The sequence below is a fragment of the Podarcis pityusensis genome, assembly GCF_964106645.2.
Source record: "Podarcis pityusensis genome assembly, chromosome: 17".
In the NCBI taxonomy this organism is placed as follows: Eukaryota; Metazoa; Chordata; class Lepidosauria; order Squamata; family Lacertidae; genus Podarcis; species Podarcis pityusensis.
In genome coordinates, this window is record NC_138042.1 from 18,750,858 (window position 1) to 18,766,543 (window position 15,686).

General features: G+C 47.1%; 1 protein-coding gene across 3 annotated transcripts in view; it reads right to left on the reverse strand.

Annotated features, from left to right (window-relative positions):
* MOB3B (MOB kinase activator 3B) overlaps window positions 1-1,342 on the reverse strand; it is a 97,060-nt gene extending 95,718 nt beyond the window's left edge. The window contains exon 1 of one of the 3 annotated variants that reach the window (XM_080987966.1): window positions 1,037-1,342. The gene's annotated coding sequence lies outside the window, so the exon portion shown is untranslated. Of the gene's footprint in view, window positions 1-684; window positions 784-1,036 lie in introns of those variants that run through there. The other 2 variants (XM_080987963.1, XM_080987965.1) reach the window with 2 other exon arrangements.
* Window positions 1,343-15,686: the final 14,344 nt, after the last annotated feature.

Genomic DNA, 15,686 nt, shown 5'->3' on the forward strand with positions numbered 1-15,686 from the left:
TCTCCAGCTTCCCCAGCGGAGGAGAAAGGAATCTTAACTGCAACTCATGGAATGTGGTTGTGTCACTAAATTGCATGTGGGTTGTGTTTCTCTCTCTTCCCCCCCCCCCCCGCAAAAAAAAAATAAAGTAAAAAGTCCAAGCAACAACCAGTTGAATGGGATTGCACAACAAAGTCACAACAGGCGTTGCTATTTCCCCTTTTCCCCAAATATCACCAAGGGCTGGAATCCCCCCCACCACTTAACACACATATATCGATCTGCTTCAAGTGGCAATTTTTTCTTCCACGCGCACTTATTTTCTTGAACCTCCTTCCAGCCAAAGGCAGCGGAACCAAAAGGGCAAGAGGCGAGCGCATGACTGCAACGAGGCAAGAAAGAACTTCATTTTTTGTGCTCGCTGTTGCTACGGGGTCTTAATTCAAACCACCGTGCAATCGCTCCGAGAAGCGGGGGGGGGGGGGGGAGGGAAGAGAAGGCACGAGCTCTTTGGCGGGGGGGGGGGGGGAGAAGAGGTCGGGAATGCCCAGCCCTTGGATCATTGAAATTGCACCACTGGAGAGGGGCGCTTTGCTGCACGCTCTCCTCGCGAGTAAAGTTCCAAAGTCACCTCCGAGTGAAAAACATGCAGAGAGAGGATGGGGGGGGGGCACACCGGCCGCTCCTGCCCCACGACCCACCTACCCCTCCATCCAACGCTTACTCGGGAGTAAATAAACACACACACACACACACAGCACCGAGCAGCCGTGGGACTTGCTTCCCGGGGGGAACGAGTTGGGATCTGGCTTGCATTTTGGCTGCAAACGGAGGAACGGGGGGAGGCGCGCCAAGTTTGCGCGCACGCACACATTGTTGCACAATTCAAGATGCGCAGCTTTCTCCTCCACGCACGTCCACCCCCCACCCCCACCCCCATCTCTCTCCTTCCATTCCGGTCTTAAGCGATCCCAAGTGGAAAGCGGAGGAGGAAGGGTTGGGTTGGGCAGCCCCCCCCCGCAAAAATAAAGCGATCCACGTCTCCTCGGGGGTTTACCTTGTAAGCCCGCTGGCGGCTGCCTGCGATGGTTTCTCCTGGCGCTCCCTTCTTTCTTTGCGCACCCGCAAATCCAAGGCTTTGCGGACGGGTGGAAACACAAAAAAGAAAAAGCGCACGCCGAGTCGGTTCCAAAAGAGGGGGATCTGGCCCTGGGAAGGCGGGAGGAGGGGAGGGATCTATTGCACGGGGCCAGGGGGCATGGCGCTCTCCGATCGCCGTGCCTCGGACGGAGGAGCCGGAGAAGAGCCGCTTGCTGCCGCGCCGACGTCCACCCTCGCCCGGGACTCGGGCGGCCCTGGCGGCTGAGCAGGGAAAGGGCCGAGGCGCAACCCCTGGCGGACGCGGCCGGGCGCTGCAGCCCGAGCCTTGCAAGCGCCGGGGGCGGCCCGGGGAGCGTGGCTAAAGTCCCGTCCCTAAACGGAAAGCCTGGGGTGCCCACACTTCTAGAAGTGTGGGATTGGAAAGCGGGGGAGGGGGGTGGCATGATGGGCGTAGCAGCTGCGCACCCCCCTCCCTAAATCAGGTGAATAAATAAAAATACAGTATTCAAAAGCAGTGCTCCCCCCCAAAAAAAATTTTTTTTAAAGGTACTCTCATTATCCTACTCATATTGAAATATTGCCTCGCAGTGCCGGATTTACACATAAGCTAAAGAAGCTATAGCTCAGGGCCCCACTCTCTTGGGGGGCCCCCCCAAAAAAATAAAGGAAAAAACAACGGGATGTACGTTTCCAAAATATAAGATAAAAAATAAAATAAAATAAAACCTACATACAGCAACAATTGGGATGCGGGTGGCGCTGTGGGTGAAACCTCAGTGCCTTGGACTTGCTGATCGTAAGGTCGGCGGTTCGAATCCCTGTGGCGGGGTGAGCTCCCATCGTTCGGTCCCAGCTCCTGCCCACCTAGCAGTTCGAAAGCACGTCAAAGTGCAAGTAGATGAATAGGTACCGCTTTATAGCGGGAAGGTAAACGGCGTTTTCGTGTGCGGCGCTGGTGCAGGCTCGCCAGTTGCAGCTTCGTCACGCTGGCCACGTGGCCTGGAAGTGTCTTCGGACGGTGCTGGCTCCCGGCCTCTTGAGCGAGATGAGCGCGCAACCCTAGAGTCGGTCATGACTGGCCCGTACGGGCAGGGGTACCTTTACCTTTACCTTACAGCAACAATATGATGTAAGTCAGGCACAGGCAAACTCCGGTCCTCCAGATGTTCAGGACTACAATTCCCATCAACCCTGACCACTGGCCCTGTTAGCTAGGGATGATGGGAATGGTAGTCCCAAACATCTGGAGGGCCGGAGTTTGCCTATGCCTGATGTAAGTAGCAGGCTCTGCCTGCTAGCCTGCTCTCTAAAATATCACTTCTTAATTGTATTTCAGTTCAAATTTGATAAAATACATATTTTGTTATGTGCAAATGGCTTTAGATACCTATTAGGTCCATAAATTACCATATAGCATATATTCAACACAAAAAAACAGCGACAATTTGTTGTTGACAAAGCACAGCTGGACATATAAAGGGCCCCATTACCTTCAGTAGCTGAGGGCCTCATCAAACCTCAATCCGGCCCTGACAATGAGGCCAAACTTAGATTCGCAAAATGTTTAGGGGTATGCGTACCCCCAGGAAGAAAGCACTGCTCAAAAATATAAATGGACACAGGAAAACTGCACTGGAGAGGGAAAAAAGAGAGGAGGAAGCCCTGGTAAGGTTTTCAACAAATGCAAGGAAACTTGTTTTAGTTTAGATTTACAAAATAATAATAATTTGAGATGAAAAAATGCCTAGGTTCCAGCTCCCTGGGTTTCCAAGCACCCACAAAATTCCCCATGAAGGGCCACCCACAACCTTCGGCGCCAGGGCCATGCACGCTGCAGGTCCCCGGGCCCCCATGGTCGTGGGGGCCAAGCTGGCACTCCTGAAAGAAGGCGTATAATTTTGAAGAGAAAAAAAAAACACTGCAGGAAATGCTAATTTTTCAATTATTTTTCAAAGGACTGAAAGTTTTGACAGATTTTTTCTGAGCGCTGGGGGGTCCAAATAAAGTAATTTAGCACAACTGTTGCTGAGACATTTCATTCTGAATAGAGCCAGACAGAGGGTGGTGACGGGTTGGCAGATGGGCACCCTGCCCCCCCAACATAAATCCAGGCTACTTCAATCTGTGGGGTCATCTAGTCCAACCCTCTCCAATGTAGGAAATTCTTTTGCCCAGTGTGGAGCTCTCAAACCCACGACCCTGAGATTTGGACACCCTGGTCCAAAAGTCAGTGATGGGAGCACATGGGAGAAATTGGCAATGCTTACGCAGCCATGCTCTGTAGAGGGAAGAATTTCTATGCAATAATCTCCATTTCTTTAAGGAACTCTTCTTTGGGAGTAAAGCAGGACAGAATTTTAAAATAATATTTTTTTTTATTCGTAGACTAGGCTGGAACTCAGTTCTGGCACCTCTCTGATGGGTGCCATTGCCATTATAAGAGAATAAGGGTTCATGGTGAGTTCTGGAACCTCTTTTTCTATAAAAATAGCACTGGCTAAGACATAAGAGTCACACCCAATCCAATTCTCCTCCTTTCAGGCAAGGATTTCCCCCTTGCATGTTTAGACCTTTAAACCTCCCCCTTAAATAAATTCAGACAGGACTCAAATTTTGGTTTGGTTTTTGGCAGAATTTAGGCCACAACTTTATTGATTACAGAAAGTGACCGGTTGCACTTTCACATAGGCTCTGGTTCGACTAGCTCCCTGCCATGCAGGTAGCGCTGACCCAGGGCACCAGCATAGGTCAGCCAAGGGTGAACACCTGGATAAGCGGAAAGCTGGGAATGGGCTAACTCTGCCACCAAAATGCCCCCCTGGACTCAGGCACAGGCACAACCCCCTCACAGGGGTTGACCAAACCAGCTGAGTCCCTGGATTCCTTTAACGAAATACCCTTCACATAGGGATGGCGAGAGCGTTCTTCCATCCCTATCACCTGAACCAGAGCCTATCTGCAACCTTACAAGTTGTGACGATTTGCTACGCGGCAGGCGAAACCCAAATGGCAACAGCCAGTCAGCCAAGTCGGGAAAATTCCTGCCGTGCCCCTGTCCCAACGACAGATGATGGCATAGCAAGGTCAAGCGCAAAGCCCTAAAAGTAGGGAGAGGTGGGCGGGTGTTCCGATGCACGCACTGAAAGAGAAAGCTCTGGGTCACATGCATAGGTATATATAGGTCCCTTGATCTGTTTAGCCTGCGTCCCATTGGCCTGATTGAACCCTGCATCAAGGGACCTACCAATCGGGTGTTGTGGCTATCCAAACGTACCCACCCACAACACAGGGTTAGGTTGCCAGGTCTCACCGCAACACGTGCCCTCTTTAAGGGAGGACCCGATGTGTGCAACAGAACTTCCCCTCCCAACCCTCCAGAGCGGGGTGGAGTGGGGCAATAACACTCCTGTAAATGGCATCATTGCTTCTGTGGCGGAAATAAACAAGTCCCAAGGCTGCCCTTACCTCCATTCCTGCGCCTCTGCACCGCTGTTTATTGTCACAAGGGTTGTGAAGTGATAGCAAGTGGTCCAAGGTGGGTGATCAACACCTCAGATAATAATCCCTTGTCACCGGCATTCTATGGCCTTGCATCATCAAATAATTACGGGTGGCTTACAGATAATCTGTTTACTGAACATTCTTCCTGATTTGCTCAGAGGGAAATAGCTGTGAGAAGGGATTATAATGCAGAACCAGAACTAAAATCACGGGGGCAGAGAGCTGGTTCTGGCTGCTTCCAGGAGGGCCAATTCACTACACAAGGGGCAGCCTAGCATGGTGTCCTCCATATTGTGTTGGATTACACCTCACATCTTCCGTCACCATTGGCATTGCTGTCTGGGGCTGATAGGATTTTGAGTCAAATACTGTATCATCTGGAGCAGTGGTCAGCAAACTTTTTCAGCAGGGGGCCGGTCCACTGTCCCTCAGACCTTGTGGGGGGCTGGACTATATTTTGGGGAGGAAAATGAATGCATTCCTATGCCCCACAAATAACCCAGAGATGCATTTTAAATAAAAAGGCACGTTCTACTCATGTAAAAACACGCTGATTCCTGGACCGTCCGCATGCCAGATTTAGAAGGCGATTGGGCCAGATCCGGCCCCTGGGCCTTAGTTTGCCTACCCATGATCTGGAGGGTACCACATTTGCTTATCCCTGCATTGCGCATGCTCTCCGATATTGTCCTCCCCAAAACAGGGACATGCTTGGATGCAAACAGAATCCAGGATGGGTTTCTGTGATTCCAAGATGTGCCACTTAAAATGGAACAGTTGCGGGGAGTATGCATTATTTTGACATGAAGTCTGGTATGGGTTGCAAGCCTAGTAAATGCTATTCTAACTAAGGTTGGGTAAACTTAGGCCTGTAAAAATGAGCAAGTCACTAAGGTAGGGTTACCAGACGTCTCTGGTTCCCGGGGACAGTCCCTGGATTTGCAAATCTGTCCCCGGACAAATTCCGTCCCCGGAATATCCTCAGATTTGCAAATCTGTCCCCAGGAAATGTGGCAGCGGCAGCCTCAGCAGCCCGGAGCCAGCCTGGTAGCGCAGTTGGCTCTGGCTGGCTTCAGAAGCTGCTCGCTGCCACCGCCACTGCCAAAGGGGAACCAGGGATGTCTGGCAGTACAGATCTCCTGCCCCCCTCCCCCTTTGTTTTGACAGATCAGGGGAGGCTCGGGAGTCGTGAGTGGGTGGCCATTGCGCAGGAGGGGCGCAAGGCTCGCAGTTTCTCTGCCAGGCAAGGTGCAAAGCCCTTTTTTTGCACCCTGTGAAACATAAATGCACAGAGTTTTAATAAAACTGGGCAACAGCTGACCGCCTGCAACTCCCAAGCCTCCCCCGATCAGTCAAAACAAAGGGGGGAGGGGGGAGGATATTGGGGGAGGTTCGGGAGTCATGGGTGGGCGATGTGCTGTTGCCGTTTAAAAAAAAACCTCTGCATTTATGTTTCACAGGGTGCGGAAGAAGGGCTTTGCACCTTTATACAATATGCATGTGTGATTGGGCCCAGGGTCTTTTGCCTCACCATCCCCACTACTGACTCCCTGTTGCTACTCAGCTTCAAAAAAAAAAAAGAGAGAAATACATACTAAAATATTAAACATATTAAAATATTAAACATTAAAAAACCACTTCCCCATACAGGGTTGCCTTCAGATGTCTTCTAAAGGTTGTATAGTTACTTATTTCTTTGGCTCAGGGGTTGCATAGCTCCATACCCTCCAACATTTCTCCGATGAAAATAGGCACGTCCTAAGGAAAAGCGGGACATTCCAGGATCAAATCAGAAACCGGGACGACTTCTGTAAATCCAGGATTATCCCTGGAAAATAGGAAACTTTGGAGGGTGTGATAGAATCTGGTTCTGGAGATGGTAGCAAGCAAGACCTGGTCTTAAACAGAAGCCTGGGGTGTAGAAATTAAGTCAGTGAAGTTTTCCCCACTACCTGCCTGCAGGCTTGGAAAACCTTCATTTGCTAAGTTTCTGGATGACAGGCTGCCATTAAAGGGACAGGAACAGAGCCAGTAAAACAAACAAAAGCTAAAGGAGTTAGCTCTTGCTGACTCAGAATTTAAGCAATATTATAATGTTTGATGGCGAATGAAGGGCTGCAGCTCAGTGAGAGAGTGGTACAGAACAGGATTATGCTACTGTTTATGAGGGATGCAAGCTATTGTGCTTATTTTTCACTGTTTCACTATCGAAGAAGTGAACCCAGCACTCCTACACTTCCAGCAGCTGGGGCTGATGTTTGTGGTCAAAGATGTGTTGAAGCAAACATCAAAGCAGTTTCTTGGAATTAATGGAGCTACTCCATCTCGATTCAAAGCCAAAATGGGAGTGTGGATCAAAAGAGCTTTTCAACCAGTGTTTTAATTACGAACGGTTATCGGTGCTATGTACCCAAAATGCCAAGATAAAGAAACATCACCAAGAAGTGAATTAAAAAATCAGTTCATGTCTTATTCGTGGACTCCAAAAGACAACAGGCTTATTTCTCTCTCCAGAGAAGTGGTTTGGTGAAAGTGAAGCCAAGGAGACCAAGCAAGCAGGCATTATAAGCATCCTAGATGCTTAGAAAGTGAATTTTAATCTGTTGGTATTTTAACTTTTATGTGGTTTTAAGCATAGTTGAAAATTTCTCATGATTTTTTAAAAAAACACTTTAAGGGTATGTTTGTTCTTTTACTATCAAGTTGTGTACAAATTTTATGAAACAAATAAGCAAATAAATGTTTAATTTTTGTGTTCCTCAGTTCAAATTCTTCAATGCAAAAAGACTGATTTGCTGTCTTTACTACCATGTCGGATGCATGATTATGTATCCTTAACATGCTTGATCAGCTTTTGGATCAAGATTTCCAACACTTGTCCTGCAGACGTCCTCCAGGATGCTTCATCAACCATAGCTCCTCAGAATACCAGAGAACAAGGCCATCCTCATAGAACCAGACAGGACCCTTGGGAGCAATCGTTTTAATGGCCCTACACACCTCGCTGTTCCTCAGTAAGACAACATCTCTTGTTGTACCTGTTTATCACATGCCAGCTAGGAAATTCCCAGGAGTCATCAGAAATCCATCAAGATCCATCACGCTCAAAGTCCTTGCGCATATACGCTCCCACATTTCTCCCATGAAAATAGGGACGTCCTCTTCCATCATAACAGCAACACTAATGATTTTATTATTTATACCCCGCCCATCTGACTGGGTTGCCCCAGTCATTCTTGGCAGCTTTCAAATAAAAATAATAATAATAAAAATAATAATAATACATCAAACATTAAAGAACTTCCCTATACAGTGGACGCTTGGGTTGCGAACGTGATCCGTGTAGGATACACGTTCGCAACCCGCAGCGTGCGTCTGTGCATGTGTGGGTTGTGATTCGGCGCTTCTGCACATGCCAACTGCCGAAACCCAGAAGTAACCTGTTCCGGTACTTCTGGGTTTCGGCGGGTGCGTAACCTGAAAAAACACAACCTGAAGCAGCTCTCGCCCGAGGTATGACTGTACAGGGCTGCCTTCAAATGTCTTATAAAGACTATATAGTTCCTTATCTCCTTGGCTTGGGGGGGGGGGTCGCATAACTCCATACTCTCCCACATTTCTCTGATGAAAATAGGGACGTCCTAAGAAAAAGCGGGGCATTCCGGGATCAAATCAGAAACTGGGACGGCTTCTGTAAATCCAGGGCTGTTCCTGGAAAATATGGACACTTGGAGGGTCTGCTTGTGTTGATATACAAAGACTCCATCTCGATTCAAAGACTTGGAGGGTCTGCTTGTGTTGATATACAAAGACCCAAACAACTTGGGTCCAGAATAACCTAAGGATCACTGAGCCCTTATATCCCAACCTGATCACTGAGATTCTCCAGAAGCTTGTTACTGAGGCCTGACTGATCTCAGCCAGAAATATCAGGCATAGCCTATAGTGCTGTCAGTCCTATGCTGTGGAACCCTCTTTCAGCAGAAATCTAACCATCATCTTCACCTTTGACTTCCCTGCGTATCTCGAAGACCTTTTCATGCTTACATTTGCAGTTGTTTGAAATTTTATTCCGTAGCCAATAATTTTAACATTTCTTCTGTGTTGCTTTCACGTTCTTTTTAACACTGTACACTGCCCTGACGTTTTGCAAGAAAGTGATATATAATTATAATTAAACGAAGTCAATAAAACAAACGAGAAAGCAAAATCTCAGCATCATACATTGACCTGTGGTTCCTTTGGCCACTGACTCCAGCCACACTTCTGAAGACCAAATATTCATACGGTTAGTGGGGTTTTTTCCTAGGGGAAAAAAACAGTGGCATGAAGTTGCTTCAGTAAGTGTCACACATTTAACATTTTGGGGAAAAGGTGCCAGTACTGCTTACCTCTGAATACCCCCAGGGGGAAAAACCCACCTGAGGAGTCGGAACTGAGTACCTGTTAGTTCCCCCTGAAAAATAAAGCCCTACATAAATAAAGCCCACTGTGATCCACGCAACGGTCACCTCCAAACTGGATTATTGTAACTCGCTCTACGTGGGGCTGCCCTTGAGACTGACCCAGAAACTCCAGCGGGTGCAGAATGCCGCGGCGAGACTCCTTACGGGGTCTTTGCTGCAAGATCACATTCACTCGGTGCTATACCAGCTGCACTGGCTCCCGGTGGGGTACAGGATCAGGTTTAAGGTGTTGGTTTTAACCTTTAAAGCCCTATACGGCCTAGGACCCTCATACCTACGGGACCGCCTCTCCGGGTATGTCCCACAGAGGAATTTACGGTTTTCAAATAAAAACATCCTGAAGGTACCAGGCCACAGAGAGGTTAGGCTGGCCTCAACTAGAGCCAGGGCTTTTTCGGCTGCGGCTCCAATCTGGTGGAACGCTCTGTCACAAGAGACTAGGGCCCTGCGGGACTTGACATCTTTCCGCAGGGCCTGCAAGACGGAGCTGTTCTGCCAGGCCTTTGGTCGGGGTTCAGTCTGACTCCCTCTCCCCCTTCATAAGAACTTGCATGAAAGTGGCCTCCCAATTTTTCTCACAGGCCCATATAAGTTCAGCACAAACAGTTGGGCCTGGTGAGCATTTAAGGTCCCCAACCCTAATCTGCAGGTTGCCATCTGATTGGATTTTATTCTGATCCTGATATGATTTGAGGATGTATTTTAATTGATTGTCTATTTTTATGTTAATGTGTTATACATTTGATGTTAGCCGCTCTGAGTCTGGCTTCGGCTGGGGAGGGCGGGATATAAATAAAATGTATTATTATTATTATTATTAATTTTTACATACAGTGTCCTTTGGGGTATATGCCTGTGTTACCAGTCTAAGCCATGCACTACTCTGTAGAGTCTGGCTAGCTCTCTGTCCCCCAGAACATCAATGCCTTTCCTCCAAGATTTGGAGAGAGGAACATCTAAACCTCAAATCGCTGTGGGAAACTTAGAAAACTGGCAAACATACTGACTCAACACCACACAGACTTCCCTTCTGCCTCATACAAACCCAGTTGGAGGGGGAAGTGTCCAAACTATTTTTTAAAACATACACACACCCCTGGTGTTTTTAATAATGGTTTCATTTTTCTCTATGTGGGAGCTTTAAAAATTCAAAGCACTCAGTAATCCATAGTCCCCGCTCATAAATTTATGAGATGGTCACAACCTCCTCAGCTTGTTTGCATTACAATATATTTTCTAATGAAAACCAACTTCCCATAAGAAGGGAAAACACAACCATATATATGATTCCAGTGGGAAAATCCTTTAAACCTGAACAGGAAGGAAACTGCCTGGGCTCCAAAGGCATTTCATACCATTCTAAGACAATTGCCTCTAAAGCCAATAAGCTTTCATAGGGGTAATAAGCCGAAGAAAGGGTTATTTAAGGTATCCTGTAGATTTAGAAAGCAGGGATATTTACCCTTTGTATACTGCAAAGGAAATCTTAAAAACAACATTGTGGAAGAATTAACGAGTGAAGCAAGCTCTGCACTCGAACAGCAGGTTGGCTGCTTTCAGTCACTTTTTAAAGGCATGCATGGGTCAAGATCTCTTAGGTATAATTCATCTTTGTTAAGCACTATGAAGTATGGCTGCTTGCCCAAGAACATAAGGCCCTTGCTGGATCAGAGGAAGGTCTGAGCATTCTTCGCAAGATTCCTTCTTCTTCGGCAATCACTCGTAACCGAGTAAGATTGTCTTGCATGAACACAGTTTTAACAGTGAGTCCGTAAGTGACTGTGGAGGCCAATTCTGGAGCCACATGTCCTTCCACAGTGGGGACACAGGTTTCCGGGTGGGAGTTGATCACGGTGTGGGTTTGCCAAGCATGCCTTCCTCTTAGCTCGTTTCTCCCTTTTTGTCCTGAATTTGATCGTCTTCAAAGCCCATTGACACCTTCGGTAAAGGCTGTTCTCCAACTGGAGCGCTTGCAGGCCAGTGTTTCCCAGTTGTCAGTGTTTATACTACATTTTTAAGATTTGCCTTGAGAGTCTTTAAACCTCTTTTGTTGACCACCAGCATTATGCTTTCCATTTTAAGTTCGGAATGGAGTACAGTGGTACCTCGGGTTACAGATGCTTCAGGTTACAGATGCTTCAGGTTACAGATTCCGATAACCCAGAAATAGTACCTTGGGTTAAGAACTTTGCTTCAGGATGAGAACATAAATTGTGCAGGGGCAGCGGGAGGCCCCATTAGCTAAAGTGGTACCTCAGGTTAAGAACAGCTTCAGGTTAAGAACGGACCTCCAGAACGAATTAAGTTCTTAACCGGGGGTACCACTGTAATTGCTTTGGAAGACGATAATCAGGCATCCGAGCAAGATTCCAGGGAGTTACTAACTAGCTGTTTGAAAATGGTCATTGATCTATTGCTCACTCACAATATACCTTCTGCCTGCCCTTTATTCTTCATTCCAAATCAGAAACATTAAATAATCTGAAGACTTCTTCCCCCTAAGTCTAAGCCGTCCTCTTCAAATGTACTAAGCAACAAGTGCCAGCCATGAAACACATACACAAAAGATTAAAAAAGGCTGCCTCTGTGCTAAATACGGAAGCTCAAATATTTGTTTCTGAGGAAAAAATTGAAGCTTGACTGCAACATCTCCCGCCTACTGTTGAGGTTTTCAGAGACAGGCTTTGACACAAGATCCAAATCCCCTTTCCCAACTTCCCCCCTAATGTAGGGTTGCCATATTTCAAAAAGTGAAAATCTGGACACAAAAGTTCTGGAGGTGTTTCTTTTGGGGGGGGGGGTTGTTGAGGTCTGCCCTCCCCCGCTAAATCTTCTAGATGTTTTTACCAATTTTCAGAAATTCCCTCATATAACAGGGCTTTCTTTTATTATCGTGAGCAAATAAAGAGATTCTCCTGGAAAACACCCTTTGCTTTATTATGTCATTGTGAGTTTTGTTTTGGTGGTGGTTGTTTTCTCAGCTGACTGTTTCACAAAACGTCACGAGAATAATGTGGTTCAACCCCATTAGTCATTTCATAGTTATTACAGTAACACACAGCCACACTAACTTGAAGTGCAGAAAAACATTATTTCCATTTGCCCCATCCATATGAGCATACCAGAAGAGAACAGGCATTGGATAACACAGACTGGTATTCAAAGCTCGGCTGAGAGAAATTCCAGTACCCACTCTTCTGCAGAGGCAAAAAGAATTATTTTTCACTCAATGACAGAATGGTCACTTTTGTTCTGCATTCTGAATCAGGGCCCTGCCCCTCCACCACCACTGTTGCAAAACAATTAGGGCACCCATGGTTTGCTTTACAGAGAGCAGCACAAGATGGGGACAGCCGCAGTTCCCTGGACTGTGGACCTGCTTTGTGTCAAATACCTAAAACAGCATATAAAGAATTTCCAGAAAGCTGGAACCTTAACTGAGGGACGCAGGTGGCGCTGTGGGTTAAACCACTGAGCCTCTTGGGCTTGCCGATCAGAAGGTTGCCGGTTCGAATCCCCGCGACGGGGTGAGCTCCTGTTGCTCGGGCCCAGCTCCTGCCAACTTAGCAGTTCGAAAGCACAAAGTGCAAGTAGATAAATAGGTACCGCTCCGGCGGGAAGGTAAACGGCGTTTCCGTGCGCTGCTCTGGTTCGCCAGAAGCGACTTAGTCATGCTGGCCACATGACCCGGAAGCTGTATGCCGGCTCCCTTGGACAATAAAGTGAGATGAGCGCTGCAACCCGAGTCCTCCGCGACTGGACCTAATGGTCAGGGGTCCCTTTACCTAGAACCTTAACTAGTCCTGGCCTTGTAATTCCTGTGAGTACAAAGAAAGGCAGTAGGCCCACTGATTCCTAAATGTAGGAGCATGCAGATGCAGCTGCCAAAATACCACCCTTCCCTTCCTCTTAAAGGATAACACTTGCACATTCATAGATCAGCTGTCTCCAATGCCTACTCTATTCTTTTAAAACTATGTTTGTATTGTGCTTCTGCACTCTGGCCCGGAGTGGCTAGGAGGGGAAGCAGCAAGCAGAGGGAAGGAGGAAAGCCGATGGATGGACCAAGAGAGGAGGAGGGGAGGCAGGGCAGAGCCAACCCCAATGGCAGAGGAAGTCACTGGCAGAGCGCTAAAGGCAGCAAAAAGCAAACTTTTCGAGTTTATGGTCCATGGTGTCTTGCTGCTTCAGGGCTGACAATGCACCTCCTTGCCAAAGACTAGGTTCACCTCTGAAAATAAGAATCGGCCTTATACTGAGTGAAAACCATTGGTCCACCAAGGACCAGTATTGTCTCTGTACTGGCTGGCACTGCTCTTTGGAGTTTGAAGCCGGAGTCTTTTCTCAGTCCTAGCTGGAGACAGCAGGGGCTGGAGCTGGAACCATGTGCATGGAAGCCTTTGTTTCTCTCTGGACAGCCTGCGAGAGGAAGCCAATGGGAGGACTTGAGCAAGCACGCTGCCATCTCAATCATGTCTACTCCAGAGTATGACCTACTGAGTTGAATAGGGCTTACACCCAGCAGGACTGCAGCCTTTGGAAAATTGGGTTCAGAGGGCGTGTATGTTGCTTTTTTTATTTATTTTTATTCAAAATTATAACAACACATATTATCCAAAAACATCATCCTTGTTTCCACCCCCATTTTTCCTCCCTCCCCCCCAAAAACCCACCCACCCCCACCCCCTGACTTCCCTCAGTTCCAGTCTTTGGTTTCTCTAAGAATGCTGTTTTCTGCATGTTACAAAGTTGTAGAGATCCTCAAACTATTTAGCTGATTATCATCAATAAAAAGTTTGTGAATGTTTATTCAAAACCTGCCAAGGAGTCCAGTTCGCTTTGCTGCGTCTTCAGATACTTTGTAAAGGGTTCCAATCATCCTTAAAGTCACAGTTATCCTTGTGCCGTAGCTTATGTCAGTTTTGCCAGTTCTACATAGTCCATCAATTTTTCTTGCCATGATTCTTTAGTTGGGGTTTCTTCAGTCTTCCATCCTTGTGCTACCAGAACTCTCGCGGCCGTGTTGCTTTTAAACTAACACCCGTCACAAAACATATATCAGAAAAGCACACAATTGTTCTCAAAATCTGGCAGCACCTCCTGCTATTTGTCAAAAATGCAAGTCTTTCTACAGCCTGTAGCGCATGGGTAGGGAACCTCAGGTTCAGGGACTGTGTGTGGCCCTCCAGGTCTCTCTAACCGGCCCTCAGCACTCTCCCCAGGCCAGACCCTTCACTGGTCATGATTTCCACCAAAAATGTTTCCACCTGGCTGGGATGCAACCTTGAACTTTGATAGTGCCTTTTGAACAATGGCAACTCGTGCATTCATTGCCCTGTCCCCTTTTGCCTCTAGCTTTGCCCCCCCCCCCCGTTGGAAATGTGGCCCCCTGCTCCTGCTGCAGCATAACCCCATGGTGTGGCTACATTTTGATGCATTGGAAAGCAGCACAATGCCTGTGAAGATGCACATCATATTCCCCTTTACTGGTACATTTAAAAAGCACTGTGGCGCTGTACCAACCCACATTTTTAAGAAGCTTCGAAGTGCCATCATGTTCCTGCACGCGAGTATAGAAAGGCCAGCCAAAAAGAGATGAACAAAAACCGGGCTTGCTCTTTTCAGCTACAGCCACTGCTATGTTAAGATCGCCCTCTGCTGCTCAGCCCAGGTCTATATTCACATTACAAAGTGATTTAAAAGACTCCCCCCCCCCCCCCAACCTCCTCTTGGCCTGCAGGAAGACAGAAAAAGACAAACTGAGTTTTGCCAAACAAAAACATCTAAATAAAAAAATTCCTTCCTGTAGCACCTTAAAGACCAACTAAGTTAGTTCTTGGTATAAGCTTTCGTGTGCATGCACACTTCTTCAGATACACATAACAGTGCCACATAACCTGAGGATCACGTCAAAAAGAGTGGTTTAACAGACTACTTTAATTTCAAACCATGCCAAGATACCTAACCCAGAGTCGTCCTCTCACCTTTATAGTTAGAAACTGAATTGTCAAGTTCGAAGGGACCTCAAGGATCATCTAGCCCAATTCCCAAACGTACATACTGTACCGCCTTCTACATATTTGAGGTGAGCTAAGGTTTTTCTGTGAAGGACTATGAACTGTGCAAGGAACACCCTCCTCAGAGACAGACAATGATTCAAATGAAAGACTGTTAGGATTTGCACACATTATCCAATACTGAGCATCTCATTTTCTGGATGGATCGTTCTATTGCCAGTTATATGCTGGCGAAATGCCCGTTTTGGTGCCAGGTCAGTGTGCTGTGGGAGAGCATGTTTCTACAGGGATCCCTGTGGGGTGCAGTTCACCTCTGAGTGCCGGGTACACAGAGACGCATGATGCACGTTTGCAAAAACCATTAGTAAGGCCAGGCCAGAGAGAATAGAAAGGCAGTTCATCCTCCCTGTACAACTAGGATTAGAGAAGGAATCAGTTTTAAATGCATCTAACATCAGAATTTGGCAGCTCCAGCCCAACTGAACTTTACTGTCTTCCGATTGCCTCCTTGCCTGCTTATGTCTAAGACACCTGCCCATTATGGTAATTTTTTTAAAAAAAACAACCTTGCTAATCATATGCAAAATAATATGCTAAGTCTGTTTTACCAATTTCTGTGGTA